General features: G+C 39.3%; 1 protein-coding gene across 6 annotated transcripts in view; it reads right to left on the bottom strand.

The window, feature by feature from the left end:
* The window catches only part of znf385c (zinc finger protein 385C), a 137,048-nt gene extending 121,493 nt beyond the window's left edge, over positions 1–15,555 (bottom strand). For 4 of the 6 annotated variants that reach the window (XM_013269626.3, XM_005468852.4, XM_019357725.2 and 1 more), the window contains exon 1: positions 15,418–15,549. The gene's annotated coding sequence lies outside the window, so the exon portion shown is untranslated. Of the gene's footprint in view, positions 1–15,312 lie in introns of all 6 variants that reach the window. The other 2 variants (XM_013269625.3, XM_019357724.2) reach the window with 2 other exon arrangements.
* Positions 15,556–25,237: the final 9,682 nt, after the last annotated feature.

Raw genomic sequence — 25,237 nt, 5'->3', positions numbered from 1 at the left:
GGTAATTTAAAAGCCCCAAATTCTGATATATAGTCCAATATTTTCTTTCAGGCACACAAAACATCAACAGAGTTTGGTAACATTTGTTATGATTATCTCTATCAGCTGTATGCTGTGTTTGCCATGTTCCAAACACATGTTGCAAATGAGGAAGTTGCAAAATCTTATTTGTCCATTTAAGATTAACCACGGACAAAAAAATCGTAGATGAGAGTAAAGTTGAGCAAAACATGTTCGGTAGACAAAATCGTGGGTTAACAAACAGAGTAAAACATGCAGGTTGATAGTGTATCACCATTGCAGTGAATGCACCACTTGCTTGGATGTATATAAAACTTCAACATATAAATGGCAAGGAACCCCCTTGCATTATAAATTCCAAGTCAAAGGAAGGTTTCATGAGTACTTGTACAGCTTCCTGCTCAAACTAAACCTGAGATCAAAACACTTTGTAAATCTGTTTTATAACTGAGGCCCCTGTGCTACAGTGCATGTGTAATATTGGCTTATCTCTGGCTGTTTATGTAAGGTGGTTGTTATTCTGCAAAATGAATTTGTGACCAACTCTTTGACGCTGTGATGGTGACAACTGATTGAGCAATTTAACAGTATTGCCTGTTGGATAAGGTCAAGGGAGCCCCTGAGAAACACAGTGCATCTCAAAGAATTTATAAACCATTTACTTGAACATTACATAAAGTGAAAGTACAACACGATAAATGTCACATTCAGCTGAACAATCTCTTTTTTCCTTTCTTTCTTTTTTCTAAATAACTCAGCTTTAAGCTATACATCCATGGTGAATACGCAAGTCTTTCAAACTTAGTTAGATAGGCTTTGTGCCAAAATCTTGCCATTTCTTAATTGACAACTGAATATATCCTGATGGATACATTTGTTGGACTTGTCTTTTATTACAGTAGGAGGAGTACGAGTGTTCTGACAGCCATTAGAGGGCCAAAACACTGTTAACATGTGTGGTTGCACTTTAACTCCCTGAGATGCTGATAGATACTTGTTCCCAGTTAAAACAATTATCTCCTCACTCCTTCTTTAATGGGGATTGACATTTAAATGAAGTAGTTAATGTGTGCCAAGGACAGAGTATGCCATGTTAACAATTAAAATGTTGCTTAATGGAGCATGCCAGAGCTATTTTGAGTGCATGTTGTAGGAGAAAGAATAGTGCGTACTCTATTAGTCAGAAACCAGAGCGAATCCCTGAAGTGGGCCAAGGTCAGAGCTGCTCCTTCGTTTCTAGGCTAGCTGCTCGTCATCCAGGCACTTCAAAACCCTGACAAAAATCATTAACATAAACACCAACCTGGGAGAAGGCTTTTAGCATACAAAAAGTGGCCATCGAGAATGTTCTGCCATTTATGTAACACCTCTTTTGGCATGTTGAAAAGCAAGGGCTAGCAGGTTTACATGCAAGCTGAGAAGTGCCCTCAGGGCCCATTGCTCCTCTAATTTAAAGACAGGCTTCATCTTTTCTCTTGCTGTTTTTCCTGGTATAAAGATTTATTTCTACACTGTTAGAAAGACTTGAGCTCACTGTTGCAAAGTGTGATGAACTTGGCTCATGCACAGTGGCTTAGGAGACTGGAATGGACTTGAGAAACAAGCAAAAGAAAAAGAAAAAAACAAAACAGGGATACCAGGGATACTTGTCTCTACTGTATGTGGACAGCAGGAACAAGACGGAGCAAGAGGGAGGGTTGTTCCAGGGGAAGGTGGAGGAGGAAGTTACAGAAATACAGAGCTCCAGTGTGTGTTTTTCCTACCAATCCCGTCCTTCAACCTTAAACCCTCTAAAGGCTTCAGAACCCCTCTGTCCTGAGCCAGTGGGGGAACAAGGGTGTTCTCTATGTTCTTGCTGCCTTGTGAGGGGTTAGTTTCCCATACAAGCAGGTTTTTGGGGTTAAATATGCGAGCTGTGTGTTCATGTGCCACAGTAAAGTTTACCATTAAGGAGGAGTGCCTTGGTACAAGCTGTGAAGTGGGAAGGCTGTCGAGATCCAGCACAGGCAATGACTGAGCACAGTGTTGTAAACATTTAACAAGTTCTATCCTGCTTTCAGAGCAAGTTTATGGATTCTTATTAAATGCTTCAAAAAATGTCTTGAAAATCATCCAGGTAAAAGTAAAAGGTTGTCTAAAAGTTGATGTCATTTTAGGTATTTTAGCATATTTCATTTAGTCTGAAAAGGCTTGAAGGTTCAAGTTCATAGTCAATTATCCTGGATTCAATTGAGGGATATTTCAAATTCAGACATATTTTAGATCCCTTTTGTAAAGCACTATAGGTTTACACTAGCTTGAGTTGGGGAGGATATAATAATATTGCATAATTAAGCCTGTGCCCATAACTCAGCGACAATGATATGAATTTTTATTGCTGCTTTTCACCTCAAATACTTTGTATTTCATTTAAAGTGAACCTGTTATACTCTGTTTCATTTTATTCTAGGGCTCCACTGGAGTAGTTTTGTGTAATTAATGGTTCAAATAGTATTTATTTTTCTTGTACTGGAACTTGTACTTGGCGTGGGGTTTCTGAGTTCACAAACAGAACTGTGTGCCTCAGATGACCAGTAAATCTCATTTAACAATTCATGAATACAATGTCATGTTCTCAGTGCCAGAAGTGCTTTATAGGGAAAAAGCTGTGATTTTCAGTCGACTGCTTGTTTTGTTGTTGTGGTTTTTTTGCTTGTTGTTTTCCATTTCTTGTTGTTGCTCTAAAAAATATGTAATTATGTAATTCATTTCAATGACATCATGCAGAGCCAGGACTAGAAAAAAAGTCTCAAATGCAGACTTTAGAAGAGTCTGAACCTTAACCTTTTCACCTTTAGAGATTATTTGCACACAGGCTTTCTTCATTCCTTGATATACATGACTCCTGTGTAGTAACGCTGGCATCTTGTTGGCACACTATATATACTAATATATTTCTAAAATAAACAAATAAATGACTTCACTGCAATTTTCCCACTTAGATAAAACCATTGAGAGGACCAAATTGAAGCCTCTGATGAACCAGTTTTGGCACCTGGACAGTCCTGGTACAGCATCTTCAATTGTCAATTTGCATTTCAGAAGCTACTTAAAATACTGAATGCACTGATTGAGGTGTAATGGGTTTGCCACACCTGTGGTTAATCATCTTTGATTACTTGTCAGGGATCTGTCCTAGAATAGATCTGTGCTCACTCAGTAACAGCCACATAGCCTTTGAAGGACTGCAGAAATTTCCATAATGAGACTGACATGGATATTTTTGCCACCTCAGCGTAGGTGGGGGAAAAAGTTTGCTGCTGTCCAGAGATGAAAACTACGCTGCTGCTACTGGGATGTTGGTTTGTGTGAGCCATGTTTGTCTAAGTTGGGGTTTATGTGCATTCACCTTCAACATACTTGTTTAGTAGAGCACAGAAAGGGATCAGATGTCCTCATGTTCACAGCTTCCGATATACTCATATTTCCTCTCCTAGTTTGCGGTGAAAAACAGCACAGCTCCATTGTTTTCGCTTTCACCTCAGTTACCTAGCTATTGATTTCCTGCGGACTTGGGGGTTCAATTTGTCTGAAGAAGAATAGTGCACTGTTTTGATTCTTGCCTTGATTCTTCAAAGAAAGTCACTGAGGCATCACTGGGTTGCAGATCTTGTCGCACCCTGCTCACTTCACTGAGAGAATGAAGACCCTCAGGAACCTCTGAGCTTTTTTCAGTATTGCAAATGACAGTTGGTCAAAAAGAGTGGTGTTGTTTTGATATCAGAATTTCTAACTTCTACATTGGCGATTTTTTTGATGCCGAATCTGATGTCACAACAAGAATTTGCCATATTGACGGGATAACATTTTTGAATATTTATACAGTTAACAGACTGCAAAATGGTGATGAGGTAGTGGAGTGAATGAGAAGAGGTGGGACTATGTGAACACAGTAGTTTGTGTGGACACGATCAAAGGAAAGAGTGAGAAAGTACAGCTGGAGTTTGTGTAGTGAAACAACCTGTAGTTAAACTGATTAAAATAAAAGGGGTATATTTAAGCTTTATTTAGTTGTTAGCGCCTGTTGACATCAGCTATCTACAATCTTTTGGAGTTATTAAGTCGTATCTGTACTTTCAGGTATCTTTTCCTTGCTTTGGCTTGAAAAGGACTGTATGTGACTCTTCAGAGAGCAGGTGCATGCATTCCTCCACTCTCTTTATCTTGTGTTGTGCACACTCTGTGACAGCAGTGTCTTTGCAATTGTTAGCCCGACCCCAGTAGACCCTGTTTTGTCAGCAAAAATGCTCCCAGGAGCAGAGCACTGAAAGATTCCCATTCTTCTTTTTACTGAAAGGAAGAAATATATAGTTCAATTATAGGGTCTATCAGGCTAGCGTGAGTTCTGGATGGCCTAAATTGAACTGGTGGGAGACAAAGCCAAGCTGATGAGTAATATAGTACAAGTGGAGCTCCCTGTACCCTCAGCTTTTGCCTCCTCACTGACTTAACATACACACATATACACTGAATCATTAGTAGAATCAGTCTTTTAAAATTTATGGCTGGAGTCAGGATATGTCAGAAGTAATATAGAAGCAGCAACTTGCCAAACAGGTAAGAAATGGAGAGAGAGACAGTGAATCAATTCTGTTAACAGAAGTGATTTAGTGGATCAGCGAGTCGATATGTGCATCAGCTGTGCGAGTTAAGAGTTGATGTCTCGGCTGCTGCTGCAGGGCTAAGAGGGATTTTGAACCGGAGGAAGTGGAGTTAATAAGGAATCTCAAAGAGCAGAGAGCTGGCCTTGCTTTCTTCATCCACTCGCGGCCCACCAGTTTGACATGGAGGATAAGGGGCCTCCAGCAGAGTGCAAACGCACATCACCCACACACTCCTGCAACGCAGAAATTAAAATCACCTCAGCTGTAAATAAGAAAATGGATAGAGACAGATACCGCTGGAAAAAGTGCACGCACCGACGACACAAAGTAAACAGTGTGAAAGCATACTGAGACTGTGGAAAGAATAAACAATCTCAATTTTCTAGAGCGGCTAAGGCTACATATGGTAAGAGCCTGATAATCTGACTTCTAATCCAAGACCAGGCCCCCACTGATAGGTTTGCTAAGCCCTGGTTCATTGTGAGGATATGAGCAATTCTGAGTCAGCTGCTACGTCAATAGTGGCATCACTGGCTCATCTTCAGTACCAAAAGTGCTACGAGGCTATCTGTGGTGACCTGAGCCTCACCCATCAATATCCAGCCTCCCCTCATCACAGCCTGCATGGTTCAATAAGACACAGTAAAACAAGAGTGTGTGCCTCAGAGTCAGCCCTCCAGATGGTGGAGGTTACTGTGATCAGCATGGATTACATGTCTTTCCACCCTGATCAATGAGAGATAGAGGTAGGGGTTGGTGGATTGGTGGGGTGGAGGAAGCTTTGGTACCACCTCCTGCAGGCTGTAATGACTCTGATAGCTGTTGGGGGCAGGAGAAGAGCTGTTTGCTGTGCTGGATATAAAACAGATGATTGTTTTCATAGGAACGACCCATGAAAGCAAACTGAAAACACACAATCCACAAAAACACTATCTCATTTAGGCACACTGTTAACAATAAGTACAAACATTACACAACTAGCTGACAGGCATGAGTAAAATGTACTAACAGTGAACAAAAACAGTGATCATATTCCTCTCATACTGGCTTCAGTGGCTCCTTGTTAAACTCATAATTTATAGTCCTTCTCCTCAACATACACAGTGCTGAATAATCAGGCCCCATCATATCTTAAAGACTTCACGGTACCATTTTATCCGAAAAAAATCACTTTGTGCAGGTTTACCTACTTGCTGCAGTAGGTAGTGTGGTCGCCCCATGATCGGAAGGTCGGGGGTTCGAGTCCACTGAAAGGCTACCCTGAGGTACCCCTGAGCAAGGTACCGTCCCTACACACTGATCCCCGGGTGCCCAATGGCTGCCCACTGCTTCACTGAATTTCCCCACGGGGATCAATAAAGTATACATCATTATTATTATTATTGCTAGATGTCGAGCATTTTGAAAAGTGCAGTAAGGTGGATCATTAACCTATCCGGTTCATTTCCTGTAGAGCCAGCTCCCAGATTGCCCTGGGGGGAAATTATGGACTAAAGATCAGGTTTAAAATGTTCATTTTTTCGTAAGGATATCAATGCCTTTCATTATATTAGTTATGCTGCTATAGGCTCAGGCTGACTCACTTCTCAACCTGCATCCTCCAGCTAGTGATGCCAAGTGGCCACATCTTCTTTCCCCCCAGTGTTGCTAAGTGCTTGCTCATAGGGGATCACCACATTGTAGGGGTTCTTTTTCTGTATTGGAAGGTGAAGGGTCCACAGCATCAAAGGGCCTCGTGAACTTTAGTTATTATAAATGTTTCAATTTTCTGTTTTTAGGGAGAAGTGTAACTGGTTTGCAAGATATAATGTTGAGGTCACAAAACGTCTACAGTCAAGTAGAATAATCCCACTTTGTGGCGACGTTATGAAGTTCCTAAGCAAACCCTTACTGGGGATCTATGCTTCAGTGGGAAATCTAAGCCATAGCAATCTCAAAACTGCAACACCCTGTGAAACCCTACAGCAAAACCTGACATTCAAACATTTATTTGTCACATACACAATCACACAGGGTACAACATGTAGTGAAATGCTTGTGTCCGAGCTGCGGTCCTAACGGTGCCATTCCAGGGCTTGGTTTGTTTTTTTTTTTTAGCATGGGCGTCTAGCCAGGACCCTTACTGGATACTGGGTGGGAATCAAACTTGCGACTCCCACTCCAAAGGTGTAGTCTTACCACTACACTATCCAGCTCCATTCACCGCCCCAGAAATGTGACTATCACGTTGATGCACCCCACAGTTATTGTGACTGGCCTGTTCAGTACATTCAGTTCCTCCTGCGCATTTTGGCTGTTTTTTTCACCAGTTTTTGAGTTTATCAGTGGGAAAATGAGCATCACCTAAATATGAGGAATACTCATCGAGAATCAATATATATAATCACAAATGCTAAAAAAATTCCTAAGGGAAAATTGCTAAAACAATTGGAATGGGATTGAAGGAATATACAAAGAAGTAAGGGACAAATATGTTTGACTGCAACAAAGACTGGAGACCAAGGAGGAAAAAAAGTCTCAACATTTTATTTGTTTCTATTGGCTGGCACCATATATAAAACATAACCACAAGGTAATTAACACAAAATGCACCAGCACAACCATAAGTACTGGAAACAGTATCAGCCAATTACATGGATTGCATCGTAGGCTAAACAACGATTCACCACAGAAGTCTAAATCAAGGCAGACACAGGAAGAAAAACAGTGGGGGTGGGGAAGATAATGACAAGGAGGAAAACCAGAGATACATGGAAACAAGAATCAAATGGCTCAAGAGCCAGTGTAATTCCCAATGTATAACAGGAAGTTGAAATAAGATAAAGCAACTAGCACACAGACCAAACATAGGGAGGCAAAGTCAGGGAAATTCTGAAAACTACGAAAATATGAACTTACAAAAATAAGAAAGATTATCAAAAATGTAAATGAACCAAACTCAATAAATACTACACAAAAACTCAGGACCGTGATACTTTTCATTGTCAACAATTTTCCATAAGCAACGCACAGTGGAAGCAAAATGCTACTGTGATGGAACAACAAATCTTACAGGTACAGTCAGTTCAACCTAAGCCCCCAGCAGATGAATGTAAAGTAGATAATATATAGCAGATCCAAAACACTGTGGGGTGCCAGTCTAACTTGATGGCTGTTAGAGCTGCATATTCATTATTTGTTACTATCTGACATTTGGGTGACACATGCAACAGAAAAAAAACATCTTCCACCTGCTGTTCTGAAATTGTCTTTTGGGATGTTGATATTTTCTCCAAAGATATCCACACTGCTCAAACATTTATGCTACAGGCAGCAGGGCTTTTCATTTTTATTCCAAGCTTTATCTTTTGAATTCCAGCTAAATCCACCTACTATTTTATATGGTAGAGCAAACAGTGGGCGCATGTTTGGCTATGGGAAGAATAATTCTTATTCACACTCTCAGCAATGGCTTATATCATAATTAACTTCCCTTTTTTCACTAGAAAAATACTAAATAATATGTAAACCAAGGTTGAAGCAAGGTGAGGGCAAACTGTCCTACAATTCCACTAAAAAGCTTTTATAGAGGGTGGTTACTCCCAAAATTTTGCCTCAGATAAATCCATTGCACCCAAATATTTTTACTTAAACTAATGTGTTTCATTTATTAAAAGCAACCAAATAAAAATAGCTTGCAGTGAGGGGGTGGGCCCTTGCCTTGGATTTAACAGTAAATTCCCAAAGCTTTCTACAAAAAAAGCGAACATGAATATTGCTCCAATAATCCTGACATTCAAAAGCCCGGAAAGTGATGAGGGACAAAGACTCAACACGCTATCCAGATTGGGAAACTAGTCATCTCAGTTATAAATAATCCCAATGCCATGAAAGCAAATGAGTAATACTCTTACTTCTGTCAATAACGATGACTGTTTTGCCTTTATGTAATGCGCAGGTCCAACAGATCTCCTCTGAAAGGCTGTAGTTGTGTTTAGCAGCTAACAGATGTGAATATGAGTAAGTGACTGTATGTGAAGCAGGGTGTTACTGAAAAAAAGCATACCTACAAAAATAAATGTACAAAAAAAAGAGAAAAGTCAATAAAATGTTTGCATATTCATGAATGCTGCTCATTATGATGGCTCTGATCAAGTGATTTAGCTGCTACCCTACCTGAGAAGTTCAGTTGGACCTAAACAAGCAACCTTTTTAAGGTTTGTTGTTGTTTGGAGTGGTTGAGGTGGTGTACCTGGCCCCGAACATTGAGCCAGTGTTCAGCCCCAGAGCACCATCATTCAGCAGTAGCTCAGCGGCATAAATGCACCTCTGTGTATGTGCATCTGTTTGTGTAAGTGAGTGTGCCATTCTAACACTGGAGCCACTGTGAGTGTGAGTCATTACACATCTGTGAATGTGTGCGTGTAGGCATCTAAGGTTGATGGCAGCGAGGCAGACTTCTGCTGCTTTCTGTTAATGAACATAATGATTTCACAACAAATCAAAATTAGATCAAACGAAGCTCAACACAGATGCTGAATGTGCTACTGAAGAGGTTCTGCCTTCTGATGTTATTGTAGGTGTTGAAAATCGTGATTCCCCTACCCATCCATTATTCCCTTTTGTCTTCCAACTTCACTGTGCCAGTTCTGTTTGGGCACAGGGCTCAGAAGGGGGATTCAGGTGTCATGAGGGGATAGAAAAAGGTCCTACACAGGGATGCCAAGAGACAGTAAGGGGTTCAGTTGAGTCACATCTACCGCTCACCACTGAGAAGCAGGCAGTCTCTGCTTGGGATAAGCACCTTTGGTCAGGCATGCCAGTCAGGAGAGTTGAGAGAGGAAGGTTCTAACAATGGGAAACGGAGAGAAGGCAAGTCTCAAGATCTATGGAGCTCTGTGTGCAGCTGTCAGAATCCCTGACCCCTACCAAGTCCACCGCCACCTTTCTGTCACATCTAGTCTCACACAGGGCAACAACCCAGGCCAGCTAAAGGCTCTGGGGTAGACACATACCACTACTCCAACTAGACAGCATGGCATGAAGGTCAGGTTTTCATGCCTTTTAATATAAATATAAACTTTTCACTGCACCCATCAACCAAAGCCATGCACAGCTAGTTACTTGCCCCACTGCTGTGCACCCAGTCCCCTCAGTGTGTGGAAGAAATTCATAATCTGTCAACCTTGTGTGTTAATCCATTTGTAATATAACCTCTGAATAAATATGGAGTGCGGTAATTTATCCGGCACGTCTACTTCACCCTTATTCTCCTTGAAGAGCTTTTTTAACTGAATAAATTCTTGTGAAGACAATTTAGCTGTGACTTGTGGTGAAATGCCTTGTACAAATTTCAAGATTGTGTTGAATATGATAGCACATCTACTTTTCCATGACAGAACAGTGATGTCCTCCAGTGCCAGGCTACCCCCAGCTAAGTTGGATTTAGCTGTGTGTTTGTTCTGGCAGACAGAAATGTGACAACATGTGCGTCACAATTTTAGCACAAAACTTTTCAGACAGTCCAACTGAAGGTCACGGTACTGCTCTGATTGGTTTTAGAGCACAGGTTGAAATCAAGGGTATCAGTCATACAGAGAGAGGGATAAAGACTGAACCAGAAAGGTCAAGAATCTACCCACACATGTGTAGATTCAGTTTTGGACCTTGCAGGCTCCAACTGTGTCCGCTCCACAGCTTGAGTGCACTGGTCACCTTTGCTCAGCAGGTGACGATACCACGTAACAGTAACAAGGAAAATGATCATAAAAAAGTCAAAGTAAATAAGCTAGTGGGCAGCTGAACAGCATACGAGTGAAATCAAACAGAAACTTACACTCAGCAATATAAATGCATGTGGATCACAGAAAGTCTTTTTCAAATGCACACATTTAAAAGTATAAATATATCCATAAAGTCTTGACATAGTGGTAACAAGAGTACCATTGCAGTATTCATATTCATCTGTGTGTATGCTTAGCGTTCTGTTTAAAAGCCTTCAAGCTTCAAGCTGATCTCTCGTCCAAGCAAAAGAGAAGATAACCTCAGGGCCATCAAATCAAAAAGAGGGAGATGCTGTGGCCGTTATGAGAATGTCACTGTGAGCTTAAGTGGCTTTACATCTTTAAACACTCACACACAGCCTTTCAGAAAATGTTTATAATTACCGCTATCAGAAAATGTGAGCTGTGTAGAGCTCCCATATAATGCTGTCTCTCTCACTTTTACTTTGCTCATATCATGCCATTTTTAACACTTTTCTCCTCACTTTTTTGGTGGATTCTATTTACAGTCTCACCAGATGTCTCTGCAGACCTGTGGAGTAAATAATTACATTTCTTCTTTCATGTAAGGTGCCATCTTCCCCACAAAGTAACATCTACAATCTCACAAACAATGCCCATAAAAGAAAAGATCTTTTCAAGCCCCCAAGTAGATGAAATGTAGTGCAGACACAGAGGGAACCCTCTCAAATCTACCGCTAATGCTTCCTCCAAAATGACCCCTGCGAGATGAACAAGGGTTTTCAGCCCTGAACCCTACAATGAGTATGAAGGCACTTTAAAGCATTTTGCTGAGACACGTTTCACCGCTGGCTGCCAAAGTGGAGGTAAAAAACTAGTAACCACAGCTAACAAGACAGGCTGTTTGTTGACTTCTTCTCTGTACCATCAATGGCAACAACCTAAGCAATACTTCAGTCACTCACGCACACCCCATCTCCGCCCTAAACTATATGCCATAGTTTGTAGTAGGTCTATAGTTCATTGAAGAGAGAAAAAAAAGCCACATTATTTTTCATCCAATTTAAAAACTTCTAGCATACTTTCATAAGCTTTAGAGCAATATTATGTGTTTTACCTGAAATGTCCAAGTGACTCATTCAAAAACAATTTCTTACATTGATCCTGCTCTGCTGTGCATGCACTTCTACCCACATCCACGCAGGATGATGTAGGTGTAGGTCAATTGTTATTGGGCTATTGGAGTAGTGGAAAAAAACGAGAGCTTTAGGTGAGATAATGAAACATTATCAAAACATGAATCAGCGCTGTGCTGAATGTGGCTGCCAGTTATTTTGTCAGCTATAATTCAGATACAGATATCTATTCAATTCAGTTCAATTCAAGTTTATTTATATGATGTGAAATTAGAACTGTGGCCTGTAGGTGCTTTATATTGCAGGGTAAAGAACGTAACATCAGATCACCTATGAGCAAGCGCTGTTAAATATGATCTGTTAAATATTTGTTTGAATAACTTTTTCTTGTTATTCTCAAGTGAAATACACTCACTGGCCACTTTGTTAGGTACACCTGTTCAACAACTTATTAATACAAATTTCTAATCAGTCTAATCTAATTAATATAATCACATGGCAGAAGCTAAATGCATTCAGGCATGTATGCAAGACGACCTGCTGAAGTTCAACCCAAGCATCACAAATGGGAAGAAATGTGATTTAAGTAACTTTGAATGTGACATTCTTGTTGAAGGACAGGCTGGTCAGAGTGTTTCTGAAACTGTTGGTCTATTGGGATTTTCCCACACAACCATATCTAATGTTTACAGAGAAAACAGAATACTTTGAGCTGATAGGAAGGTAACAGTAACTCAAACCACTCATTACAAGCAAAATATACAAAGGAGCAACTCTGAACAAACAACACAACAAATCCTTAAGTAGATGGGCTACACCAACAGAGGAGCACACCAGGTTTCATCTTTCTTCTATCAACTACGAACAGGAAGCTGAGGCTGCAAATTGCACCGGCTCATCAAACAGAGGATTGGAAAAATGTAGCCTAATCTAAAAAGTCTTGATTTCTGCCTCAGCATTTGGCTGGTAGGGCAGAAACAACTGCTGTAAACAACATGAAAGCATAGATCCATCCTTTCTTGCATCGAAGGCTCGGGGTAAAGTAGTGGTGTAATGGTGTGAGGGATATTTTGTTGGGACACTTTGGGCCTGAGCATCATTTAAATGCCACCTGAAAATGCCTAAGTGCAAGCTGCAGACAATGTCCATCCCTTTATGACCACAGAGTATCCATCCTCTGGTGGCTGTGTCCCGCAGGAAAACACACTGTGTCCCGAAACTCAGAATATTTCAGGCCGGTTTCTTGAACACGACAGTGAGTTTCCTGTACTCAAACTGTCTCTCCATTCACCAGATCTCAATCCAACAGAGCATCTTTGCGATGTGGTGAAATGGAAGATTCACATCACGGATGTGCAGACAACAAATCTTCAGCAACCGCATGATGTTAGCATATCAATATGATTCAAAATCTCTGAGGAATGATTCCAGCACCTTGCTGAATCTATTCAACAAAGAATGAAGGGGTTCTGCAAGCAAAAGAGGGTGAAAATTTAGGTTAGCATTTAGGTCAACAATTTTTAAAATGGTTTTGAAGTAGTATGAGGCAAACTTTACTTACAAAGTTCCTTTTCTACAGATCATTTATATGCTAAGGAAGCAAGTAAACAATTGCACATGGCAACATTAAGTAAAATGTAATGTGGTTTGGAATTGACTTTCATAAACATACTTCAAAACTGAGGGAACAGGAAAACTTGGAAAGTTGTGTAATGATAAAACAAAACACCTGATGGGCTGCAAGGATAATTGGATTAATAAGTAACAGACTGTGTAGAAAAAGAGCACCGCAATAAGGCTGAGTCTTCAGAAGTAAACAGGGATTTACAACTTTGTGAGCAAATTGTTCAGCAATTTAAAGAATTTATCTTCTCAATGTAAAAATGGCAAAGGATGTGGCAATTTCATCATCTTCAAAACAAGATTAAAACAAATATACAGAGAATCCAGAAAAATGTACACAATAGTCAACATTAAAAACTGATACTAAATAGTTGTGACCTCAGCCAGTGTATTATAGATAATACATAACTCTGTAGAAGACATCACTGCATGCTCAAAAACACAAAAATCCCTGTCAAGTAATGCAATTCATGACTGCATCCAGAAATGCCACAGAAATGAAATGTTTTTGAAACATGGGATGTATATGTTTAATATACATATTGTGTTTAACATGTCAGTATTTATCCACCTTCATGGTGTGCACATATGAGGTAAAAGAGTGCGAGAACTTTACTCTGAAGCAAGGGAAAAAGTATTTGTTCGAATTGCTATCCCGGTAATTATAAATCAAACAAAGTGAGTTTTTTTCTTTTTTCTTTCTAATTCATCTCTTCATCATAAAAATGTAGCTTGACCTAACAGAATAGTTTAGGTAACAGGCAACTACTGGCAATGTCTTTTCTAGATGGAACTTGCACTTTGCACACATATCCACAAAGACTGCTATTACTGTACTGTATTGCTGAAACCCTGTACTGTAATAAATGGCTTGTGGCCTCATGGCAAATGTATCATTACACATTATCTCCTGTTGTTGTCTAGTCTTGGCACAAGCTGTACAATGTCAAACTTTCTCCTACAGAAGAAAAAAAGGTGGCAAGACAAATTACAACATTCATCATCAGAGTAATTCAGCAGGAGAAGCCTTCTCTCAGAGGTTCTCACCATAAATAAACTCTGTATGGATCCACTGTACTTTGTGAAGCACTTCAAAATCGGCCTTGTGATATTTCACTTTATTTATTCATTGCAACAACTACTGGGCAGTAAGAATACAACAAAAGAGGCATTTAGCTGAAAATCCATCATAAGTGCCAAAGGAGAGTCAGTAACCACTTACTAAAGAAAGCTGGAGATGATTCCAACAATATGCCAACAAACATGCCCTCCTCCCATAGTACCCCTATGTTTGATAGTTCATAAAAGCACTAATAAAAAAAGAAATCTTTAAAAGTCCAGAATTCCTCCATGAGCAAACGTCTGTTATTACTGCTCCCACTAGACCATATGTGACAGAATTGCGGTTAATCGAATCGTAAAAATAGGTCCCATGTGTCACAAGAGATTGCATGCAAAGTCAGTTTTACCTACTTTATAAGCAAAAAATTCTGGAGAGTCTAGTACGATGTAATATGTGCATTTTACACCGGTTACATAGCAATAGGACAAGCTGAACACGTAAAGCTAAAACTAAAGGAGTCTCCTCAACACTATCAAGGGCGATAAGTCTTATTTGATTGCAAATTTAAATTAATGAGCAAGTATTAGAAAGCTTGCAGTGCGTAAAGCCATTTTACTCTGTATGTAACGTGAAGGCTAAAGTGCACTAGAATAACTTTATGTTTTTAGTGACAAAGGGTATCTTGTTAAGTCATATAAAGGGGTGAGGGGTGCATGACCCACAGTTGAATGCATACCAACAAATGAATCTTACATATAGTCTACCTTTTAGATACCTTTTCTTTCGTTAGGGCTTTTAAATTATGTCTCAATCTTTTTTTTTTTTTTCATTTTATTCAGATTTAGCCTATTCGAGAGATTAGTTTGCCAATATTATTTCTGTGAACAAATCAGTTAAATGTATTTTCCATGCGAAACAAGTGATAAGAAAGAGGATTGTTCGGCGGCTCCTGCTGATGCGCAATTACGCATAACCTCAAATATTCACAGTCTTTCCCCAAACCCTAAACTTGCGTAATCCTCCAGCGACTGAGAAAATAAAACTTTACAAGCACTAAAGGAGCCCTTTACTCCACTCTGTTTGAAACCGGCGCATCCACGCACCTGAAAATCCCGCATCATTAAGTCAGTTCAGTCCCGTGAAAACTTTTTGAACCCGGCAGTCTTCTTCACATGTCTACACTCAGAAACAAAGTCGCTTTGCCTTACCGGTCCCGTTCCGTTTCCGAGTTTCCCGGTGCTCGTCAGTGCCCGGCAACGGCAGAAACAGATGGCTTGAGACTGGCAGCCACGGCAAAAAAGCAAACCTGTCCAGTGCAGCGGTTTTGTAAAGTTTAACACACTGCGAAGAGCTTTGGAAGGAAGTGGTTTTTCATAATAATGGCATACCAGTAGCGTTGAAGAGTCGTGAAAGCCAGCCAGAGCCGTGAGTTAGAAATTTCCTTACAAATGCGAAAAAAAAAACATTTTTATTTAACTTTCGGCCTCGGTTTAAACAGCATTATGAGAAAACCCCTCTTTACTTAAGATCTAAAAGAATGACAAACAACTGTGTCTTATTTTGAAACACATGACCAGATGTCTTTGCTCTTTTTATGGGTGTCTTGACAGTTCCTACACTGACCCGCTATTTTACCTCCAGGAACTCATCAACGCGTCCATGCAAACTGTTATTTGTTTTTGGGACCCCAGATAACAGGATCAGTACCATTTCGTTACATATAAAGGTATTTCACGACACTCCCGTTCTTTTATTTTCCCAAATGAGACTCGTATGTATATTTTTTTTTCTTCGTACACTCTCCCATTACAACTTGTTTTTCCTAACAGACTTACATAAAATACAATATTTAAGATTCCTTAATTGACATTTATGTGGTTGCACCAAACAGGTAGCTTATTTATTGGTAGCATGACATTTGACCTACTGCAGCACGACGGTGTGCTTTAAAATATTGCTGGTCAAATTTGTCATAGCAGGCATGTTATGATGACGCGTTTATGTTAAGATATTTGAAGGTTTCCCAGACTCCAAAAGTAGTTACAGCAGGAACAATAAACATCCCACAATGCCAGCCTTGTTCTCATTGTCCAAGAAAAACATTTCAGAATGCCAAGTTTGCTCAGGATATGCCTTAAAAATCCAGTTTTAGGTATTTATGTAGTTCATTTGCTCTATTTAATTCTATTGCTCTATTGGCTCGCATACTGATTACAGTCTGACTCGACTAACAGAAAAGCAATTGGCCTGATTATACTGAGCAGGGCCTCTTTACAGTAGCATGACTCCAACTGATAAAAATGCAATGAGCAGGTTGTCACCAAGGAGGTGATGGATACTCTTGGCTCTCCTGTTTATGAGCATTAGACATGTCCTTCTTCATGCAAATGTTCTGGCACAAGCAGTGACCATAAAAATAACCTACAGTCAAGAACACGAGGACCACAGAGAATGAAACACAACACCACCTCCCCACACTGACAACAGCCATTACTGCCGCTGACTTAGATGCCATCAGTGTTTAGTCTGCCAGTGCAGATTTTTGTCATTTGTACAGTGGTGTTAAGCTTCTGGGGAATTAAACTTACCCACAGAACCCCCCACCTGCAAAGGTACAGTGCTACGCTCGTATGCCTGCACATAGAGTTGGTAGTAATGTCTAAACGACAGGATGTAAGCCACATTCATGTACCTAAAAAGTATCTGACAAGGTCCCCATCCAAAATCTGAACCCCATTAAATTAGTGTGCACCTGCCTCACATAAGGTCCCAGGCTTCACTAATAGTGCAACTTGCCCTTTCAGTGCTGACAGCGATGATGATTACAGGCAGCTTACAGTGTTTTTTAAAGACACGGGTAAACACTGTGACCTTTGTCCAGTGGTCTTCATGGGACAGGGGCCTCTGAGTTAAAGAAAAACTATGCAAGAAGCACTCACATAGGTATGCTTGGTTCTACTAAGTCGCAGGCTTTTGCTTAGCATGCAGCAAAAGAAGGGGCAGCAGAAAGGCAAAGTTTAAATGGATTTAGCAACATATTTAAAATATTATCTTGTTCAATTTATGCAAATTCAATTATTCAAATAAATCAATCAATAAAGAACAGGAATAAAAATTTTATACAAAGGGCCAAAAGCAGTTACTAAGCAATCATTGGACACACTTAGACTGGAATAGACAAAAAACATCCCCATTGTTTTTTTTCTTGTTTAGTTTTGTTTTGTATGATCACACAAAAATTACAAGATGGTCAAACATTAAAACCACTGAAACAAGTGAATAAATCTGATTATTTCTTAGAGGGGTACCCAGATGATACGGCATGTTAGGCAGAAAGTATCTGTTTTCGAAGCTGTTGTAAGCAGGAGAACTGGGCCAAGCCAAAGGATCTGAGAGATCCATGACTTGGATCTCTCAGATCCCCATAAGAGATCCCCATAAAACATAAGCTCTCGTCATTATTATGGGCCTTATTGAAAGCCTAGTAGTAATGACGAGAGCTTATGGGGTGTTTCCAGTATGCAGTTGTTAGTACCTACCAGAAGCAGTTTAAAGTAGGAAAGCTGGTGAACTGAGAAAAGTCAGTGGTGACTAAACTTACTGATACAGGTGGAGCATAGACGAGCAGAGGATGGCCCATGTGGTCTCATACACAAAAAAGCTGCTGTAGCACAAACTGCCCAGAGCCTGAAGGCTGACAGCGGTAGAAAGATGTCAGAAGACAAATACATTGCAGCCTCCTGCCTCAGCCCATGAACAGCTACAATGGGCCACTGAATGTAGCTTGGTTTAAGGAATTGCAGTTTATTTCAAGACACCCTGGTGCATGTGCATTGTTTATCTAGTGAAGAGATCCCTGCAGGATGAACTAGATGAAAAGTCAGCAAAGGTAGTGTGATGCTCTGTGCAGCGTTCAGCTGGGAACCTTGGATACCGGCATTTGTGTAGATGCTACTTTGACGCCTACCTCTGACAAACATCACTTGAATTAAACATCAAAAATCAAAAGTCAGACCTCACAACTTACAGGACTAATGAAAACTAAACAAAACAAAACTGCTGCTAATGTCTTGGAGCACATCTGAGACCCAGGAATACTTTTCAATGTTTTATAGAGTGAGTGAACTGCATTGTTATACCAGAGCTGTTTTGTTTTGTATGATGGCAGGGATATAACCTACACAGTATTAGGATGGTAGTTTTAATATTGTAGCATATCCAGCTATCCATGCATTCTCTTCTGCTTACCCAATTCAGGGTCTTGGGGTGGTGGAGCCTATCTAGCTGCCGTGGGGCAAAAAGAGGGGTACATTCTTAACAGGTCACCAGGCTGAGATAGGCAACCAATCACACTCACACCTAGGGGCAATTTAGAATCACTAATTAACCTAACCCTGCTAAGTGCATGTCTTTGAATTGTGGGAGGAAGCCAGAGTACCCAAAGAGAACCCACACAGTCACAGGGAGAACATGCAAACTCCACATGGAAAAACCCCAGATGGATGGTGGATTTAAACTCAGGGGACTTCTTGCTGTGAGGCAGCAGCACTAACCACTGCGCCATACATTTGGACTGGGCTGATTCCTCATTTCCAGTATGTGCTCCTCTCTGTATTCATCATGCTAAAATGAGAGCAGTATCAATGTCATGCAATTCTGAGAAAAAACTAAGTATATTTGACAATTCATTTAACTTTCCATGTTGAAATATAAATTCATGTCACTTAAAATGTATGTCTGATCGTGTTCGTCTGATTTAATAAGTACACTGAATATGAAACCAACAAAAGGACAACAGTCCTTGTTGAATAACTTTTGTCTCATCAGTGTTTCTTAGCACCGCTGCCATTGTAAAGCTAGTCTTAGTGTATTTTGATATTGGAGATTACATGTAGCTCCACAGAGGACCAAAACTGACTCTCATAAACACTTAGTAAAAAACACATTTAATGAACTTACAGACTGGGGAAAACAAACAAAAAGCAGGTAAATAAAAAGGGAGCCAACCCCGGATAAGCAGAAGAAGATTGATGGATGGAACGATGGATGGAGGTTTTCTGAGTTTTTGAGACTTCTACATCATCATCATTAGTGTGAATCCTCCGAAAAACCTAAATTAATTGTACAATATGTTTCTAAACAATAAATAGCAAAAATATTGGTAGATGTATCAAATATGATACAAATTCAAACTCATTTATGCAAATTAATATTCAGTCATTCATATTCATATAATTTAAATGGTTAAAGTTAGTTGGTTTGAAACAACACGAGAAGTGAATATCATGGAGACACAAAGCGCACGTGGATAAAGCAGTTGCAGACAAAGTAAAGGAAGCACAGGAGTCACAAATGTGGACATCAAGAAACGTGAGAGAGTGAAACAATAGGAACCAAAACTCAACAAATATACCTAAAAACCAAACACCATGATGTCATGCCCTTGAAAACTAGCTATGATTTGGTTTTGGCATCAGTTTTTTTTAGGTTGGAAAAGCTACTGTACAATAGACACTGGTCTCCACACCAGTGGACAAAGCATCATCATGTTTTATATATATGAACACAAAGATACTGTATACTCATCTGTGGATAATTGCTACAAGGTCAGTCCAATTCTGCAGTAGCCTACAATCCATAAATCTTGACAGGCCTCTATAGCCTCTCAAACTCCCACTCACACTGTTCTCAACAATCTGTCCATGCGTCAACCTGGTTTCCACAGCAACCAAAGTGGCAAGCTGTGTCCATTCAACGTGAACTTTAAAACCCATCTTAAAATGGAAGAAATGGAACAAATGCAAGAGCGAGTGGAGGAGCAAGCGAATGAAACAAAAAGGTAGGCAGGGGAAAAAGTGATGTCCCTTCAGGCAGTTGATTAACTTTAGCAGAGTGTAGCCAAAGTGGCATGTATAAAGAAGAAGAAAAAAAGTGGGATGAAGAAATGTTAGGTTAAAACAGGGCTGACTCTTAAATGACTTCAATTAGATTCAACATTTCCTTTTCACACTTATTTGTGCCCACCATCCTTGACATGTCTCCCTCTGACAAAAGTAAAAGAAATGTTTTTTTTTGTTGTATGTGTGAAAAGATGATGTGTTGTCTTTCCATTTCAAGAGTGAAAGAAGTGTCCTTTTTCTCCCACTTACTTGCAAACTCTACAGTAAGGTGTTTTGTTTTATGTTTTGTATAAAGTGCAAGTTTAATGTACCCGATTGCTGCATTGCACCTATACTGAGCTCTTTGAGATATAAGCTGCACATTAGGAGTTTCTCTGTATATATTGAATGTATGAGCACTTAAAATCTCATAAACAACCACAATATGAGTAATAGTTTACTTTCATTCAGTAGGGGCTGGCCACTGCTCCGCTTATGGTTGCTTGCCCTTGGCACTGGTTTTAATTAAAAGGGTCCAGTGAGATGAAGCTAATTATGCTGGCTGTCCATTAAGGCACAAATGGGGAAAAGAAAAGGTAAGAACAAGTCTGAAGAAAGAATGAAAGACTGCAGGTAAAACAGTAAAAAGTGTTACAGTTACCTCAGACGTTTATCGAATTCCTGGAAGAGAAATTGCTTAATCTATACTTCAGACAGTGAAGTGTCTGGCAGTCAGTCAGTTTTTGGTTGTCCATCTAAGATCAATCAATTTTCTAGATGCCTGCAGTGGGAAAGATTCATATGTGAGTGACAGTTACTAAAATGAAAAACCACTGTGAAAGCAACAGAGGGAGAAGAGCAAAATAATAAAAATGGAAAATATTCTTGACAGATACAGAGTTGGGTTATTGTAATCATGTAATAACTCAGTAATGTAATGATGGAATTACATTACAGCTGCAGTTATGTCGTTACAAAGCTTCTTCAGTTATCTGCACTGAAATAAATGAATAAATAAAAGCATTACACAAACATGTTTATTTATTCCTGCACACTAGCAGCTAAAAAGCTGATATGAACATTACTTTTAATTTTGTTGCATAAAATAGAAGAGCACAACGGTAAAGTGCAAATTGTGTACAGGACATTTTACTGCCAACACAACTTTAGCTCTCAGCAACCATCTGCACAGACGGCCTGCTAACACAAGGCTGTCTTCAGCTAATAATTTTCTAGATTAAAGCTACATCACAAGGTGTTTTAGACAAACGTTTAGGACTTGAAATGGACATTTCTTGGTAAAAGTTTATCAAAGAATAGCTTACTTTGCTGACACTTGAGGAAACATGCCATCTTTGGGAAATAATTGCAAGACAATAAGTGTTATTGCCTACCAGTGGTTTCAGTTCGCCCTTTTCTTCTTATGAAAATGGTTTGTCTTAATTAAGGTATTTTCAGGATATAAAGGGATTCTTGAAATGTCAAAATTAATTTGTAACAAGCTGTTTTCTTAAACTCTTCAAAGTTTTGGAAGGTGAACTGGCTTTGTGAAGGGTTGCAGTCTTTCCCAGCTGACACTGGCTGAGAGAAAGGGTACACCCCACACAGGCTGCCAGTCCATCAGAGGGCTAACACAAAGAGTCCTTCATTAAGTCTTTTGAGATTAATTAGAATACAGACTTAGTGAATTGGTAACATTTAAACACCAGGATCTCTTTGTGATTCGTGTGATTCAAACATTATTTTTAAATGTGCCTTTTTTGTGTTTTATTAACCTGAGGGTATCTTTTGTGAAACTGACAATGAAGTTTGTACCCAAGTATGAGAACAGAGAAAACTACATAGTTATTTATACAATGTGAGACTGATGTGAAAATGATATTTTTCAAAGTGATTTCCGTACTGGTTTTGTTTTTTCAGCACCTTTTATGAATTGAACACAAGCATCATTGGAAAAGATCTTAAGACTAAGTTCAAGTTTAAATCTACAAACATTTTCATTAATGAGTCACCTGACACGTGGCAAATCAAAGGTATACTAATATTGGTATTAAATGACAAACTCAACCTGGTGCAGCAGTCCTTTGTCATAACCCACAAATGCAGCCACAGCACTCAAAGCCAAACTGTCTTCTGTGATTTATAGTGCAACAATTAACCTCTGAGAGCTGCTTGTGACTTTCATGGCATTTTTCCCAGTGAGGAAAAGAACCTCCTGGCTCTCGACCATTACGCGCTATCACATTTTTAATTCCACTGGGAGGATGCAGGCACAAGAGCTATACATATTAATAAGTTGGAATGCTTATCCTCATGCTTTTTAGACAGAGCAGTCTGTCACAGGGTTGATCCACTGTCAATATACCAAAACATTTACCCAACACGTGTATACCGTATGTGAGAATATTTCTATGTCCATCTTGATTGGTTTTATTTATTTATTATTATTTATTTTACTTTTTTTGTGCAAAGTCGGCTGAGAATAATATTTTAAATGCTGCAAAAAATCTCTGGTCAGGATCTAAGCAATGACCCTGCATTAAAACCTAGAAAATGACTTAACCATAGAGAAACTAAAGTTTTTATTTATTTTTTTCAATACTTGAACTTGCATCATAGATGATTGCCTAGCTATCCTCAGCAGGTTTTACTGTCTGAATGACATACAGGAACCATCTTCACACCTCTTCTTCTAAGAGACATTGTGCGGGACACAATTGAAAAGGTTACCCTTCCCCATGGAACAATATATCTAAAATCATCTTTTTGTTATAATTATGTCTAATTAGAACACCTATTTCTGTTTAAGTAATACTTCATGGTGTTTATTTTGACCATTTTAAACAAGTGGCTAGAGCCTTGAATAAACCAAAGTACTGCCTAAAAAAAGAAGCAAAGGAATGACTATTTTATCATCATGCTAAAATATTTCTAATTTCTATATAACCTTTGGCGCATATTGAATGATAAATATGCAGCTACTGTTATAATAAAACTAATAAAGATTCAAGTAATAGTGGATGTATTGATTCTGCCCCGATACGGATTCTCATCCATATTATGACATTGTGTCTATTCAAAAGTAATGAAACAGTCATAGCTCATGAACCTGCACCGTCACTTAATTACAGTGTGACAGATTTATAGAAAAGAAAATGCATAGATACGCTGAGTGCATTTGTGTCATTGGCAAATTTCTCATTATGGTGACATTGTTATTCTCTGAAAGAAAGACAGTGCATTAAAGAAAAATAATATATTCTAGCACTCCGCGCTTCTCTGCAATGGAGTCATTTGTAGGAAATGAGGTTGCTCATAATCAGGGTCTATCAGGAGCACCTACTGATATAATCAGTCCTCATTTGGCTACACAGCCACATGGAAATTATTTTCTCCCCCAGTTTCTCCTGAACCTTCTAAAAATGTTTCTCTGAGGCCTTGTTTCATTTGGTGTATGGTTTAACTCCCTTTTTTATATCTGTGTATTGGTGTGGGCTTGTTTTTCCTTTCCCACAGTCATCTACGTCCAACCCAGTAGAAACTGCAGAAATGTGGCCGTCTGTGCAGTAGTGTAACGGATAGGCAAGAACTCCTGGTGTTTTCCTGATTTTTACTTCTTACTAGATTTTTGTTCAGGTTAGATTCACCTAAATCACAGTGATTATCAAATGACATTTCCCCTAGAACCTAAAAGTCTAATTAAAGGTGTTCGATAGAATGCCATGCAATTTGGTTTGAACATTCGCGAAGGTCCAAAGATGAATCTAATACCATTATCACGTCAACATTTCAGTTTTAAATTTAGTTTAAGTACATTAGACCAACCTATTAATCCACAGACAATCTTACTTAAGCTAAGCCATGAACAGGCCAAAGAAAATTTTGCCCATCCCAGCTCTACCACACGGTCGACCAAGATACTCTCAATAGTAGGCGAGCACCTTGGCAGATCATCTGAAGTTGCTGCTTGAGGAAAGTGCACTGTAAGGGCACTACAGCTCTAGATAAAGAGAAAAAGGAACATTTTAATATGACTTACTCTTCCATCCATCCGTGTTCTTAACTGCTTGTCTAGTCAGCGTGATAGAGTTTTTCTTTTTGAGTTTGTCACAATGAAATATGCATAGAAGACTGCACCCATGATTGCACATAATTGCATTTAGACTTACGCTCAGACAGCAGCAGAGAAACAAAGACTTTGGGATAGACTTAACAGTAGGCTAAAACACCTTCTTTTTGCATTAAAAATATATTTGCTGCCATTTATTAAAGCAAGGCATTGATATGTTTGAAATGTAAGGTTAGCACAATTAGCTTTGCAGTACTGCATATTTATTTGTAGGTTTTCTCTCAGAGTGCAAAATTTGGAAAGAAGAGCATTTAAATAAACCTTGCAAACACATTTACCAAGGTTTGTCGTAGGCTATTTACTGAAAAATAATTATTTAATGCTAAAAAAACCAATTTTTTCCTCTGATATGGTTGTGATAGCTGCGGTTAGTAAAGTCAGTGACATTCTGTCAGGATCTGATGGCAAACATTATTTTGGGTTCTTTTACACATTCTGCAGGTCAGATTTTAGGTTCATCCAGAGAATGGCTTCCTCAACCTCCGAGGTATCTTACAGTCACCATCGATTTCTGACAGAAGAGTTTGCTTTGATATCACAGCACATCAATTCTCCTAAAGCCGGGCTGCCAGTTATTAGAATTGCCATGCTGTGCCCAGAGAGAAATCAAATCTACATTTCTAGGATATTATTTTTGCTAGTAGATTAGATCTGCTTGTTTCTGACCCATTTGTGCTGCACTTGTGCACAAAGCTAATTTGCTCTTCTTAGTAAATGTGGTCCTTTATGCTTGATGTCTTTAAAAAAACAAAAATGCTGCCATATGACATCAGTCACTTATCTGACAGTGATGTTTAAATGGTACAACAGGGTGTAAAGCTGTTACAACTAATCTACAAGAATAAAGTCTATACAACATTCCACTGATGTATTTTGTTAACCTTGTGTTGTATTACGCTCCAGCATCCTCTTTATTTTCTACTTGTCAATATTTGTGCTCTCCTTTCACACTTTTCCATGACCTCCAAATACTTTCTGTCCATGTTTATTTCCCTTGCCTGCACCGTTCTACCAAACTCA

The sequence above is a fragment of the Oreochromis niloticus genome, linkage group LG4, assembly GCF_001858045.2.
Source record: "Oreochromis niloticus isolate F11D_XX linkage group LG4, O_niloticus_UMD_NMBU, whole genome shotgun sequence".
Lineage (NCBI taxonomy): Eukaryota > Metazoa > Chordata > Actinopteri > Cichliformes > Cichlidae > Oreochromis > Oreochromis niloticus.
Note: the sequence above shows the minus strand (reverse complement) of the source record. Positions and strands in the feature narration are given on the sequence as shown.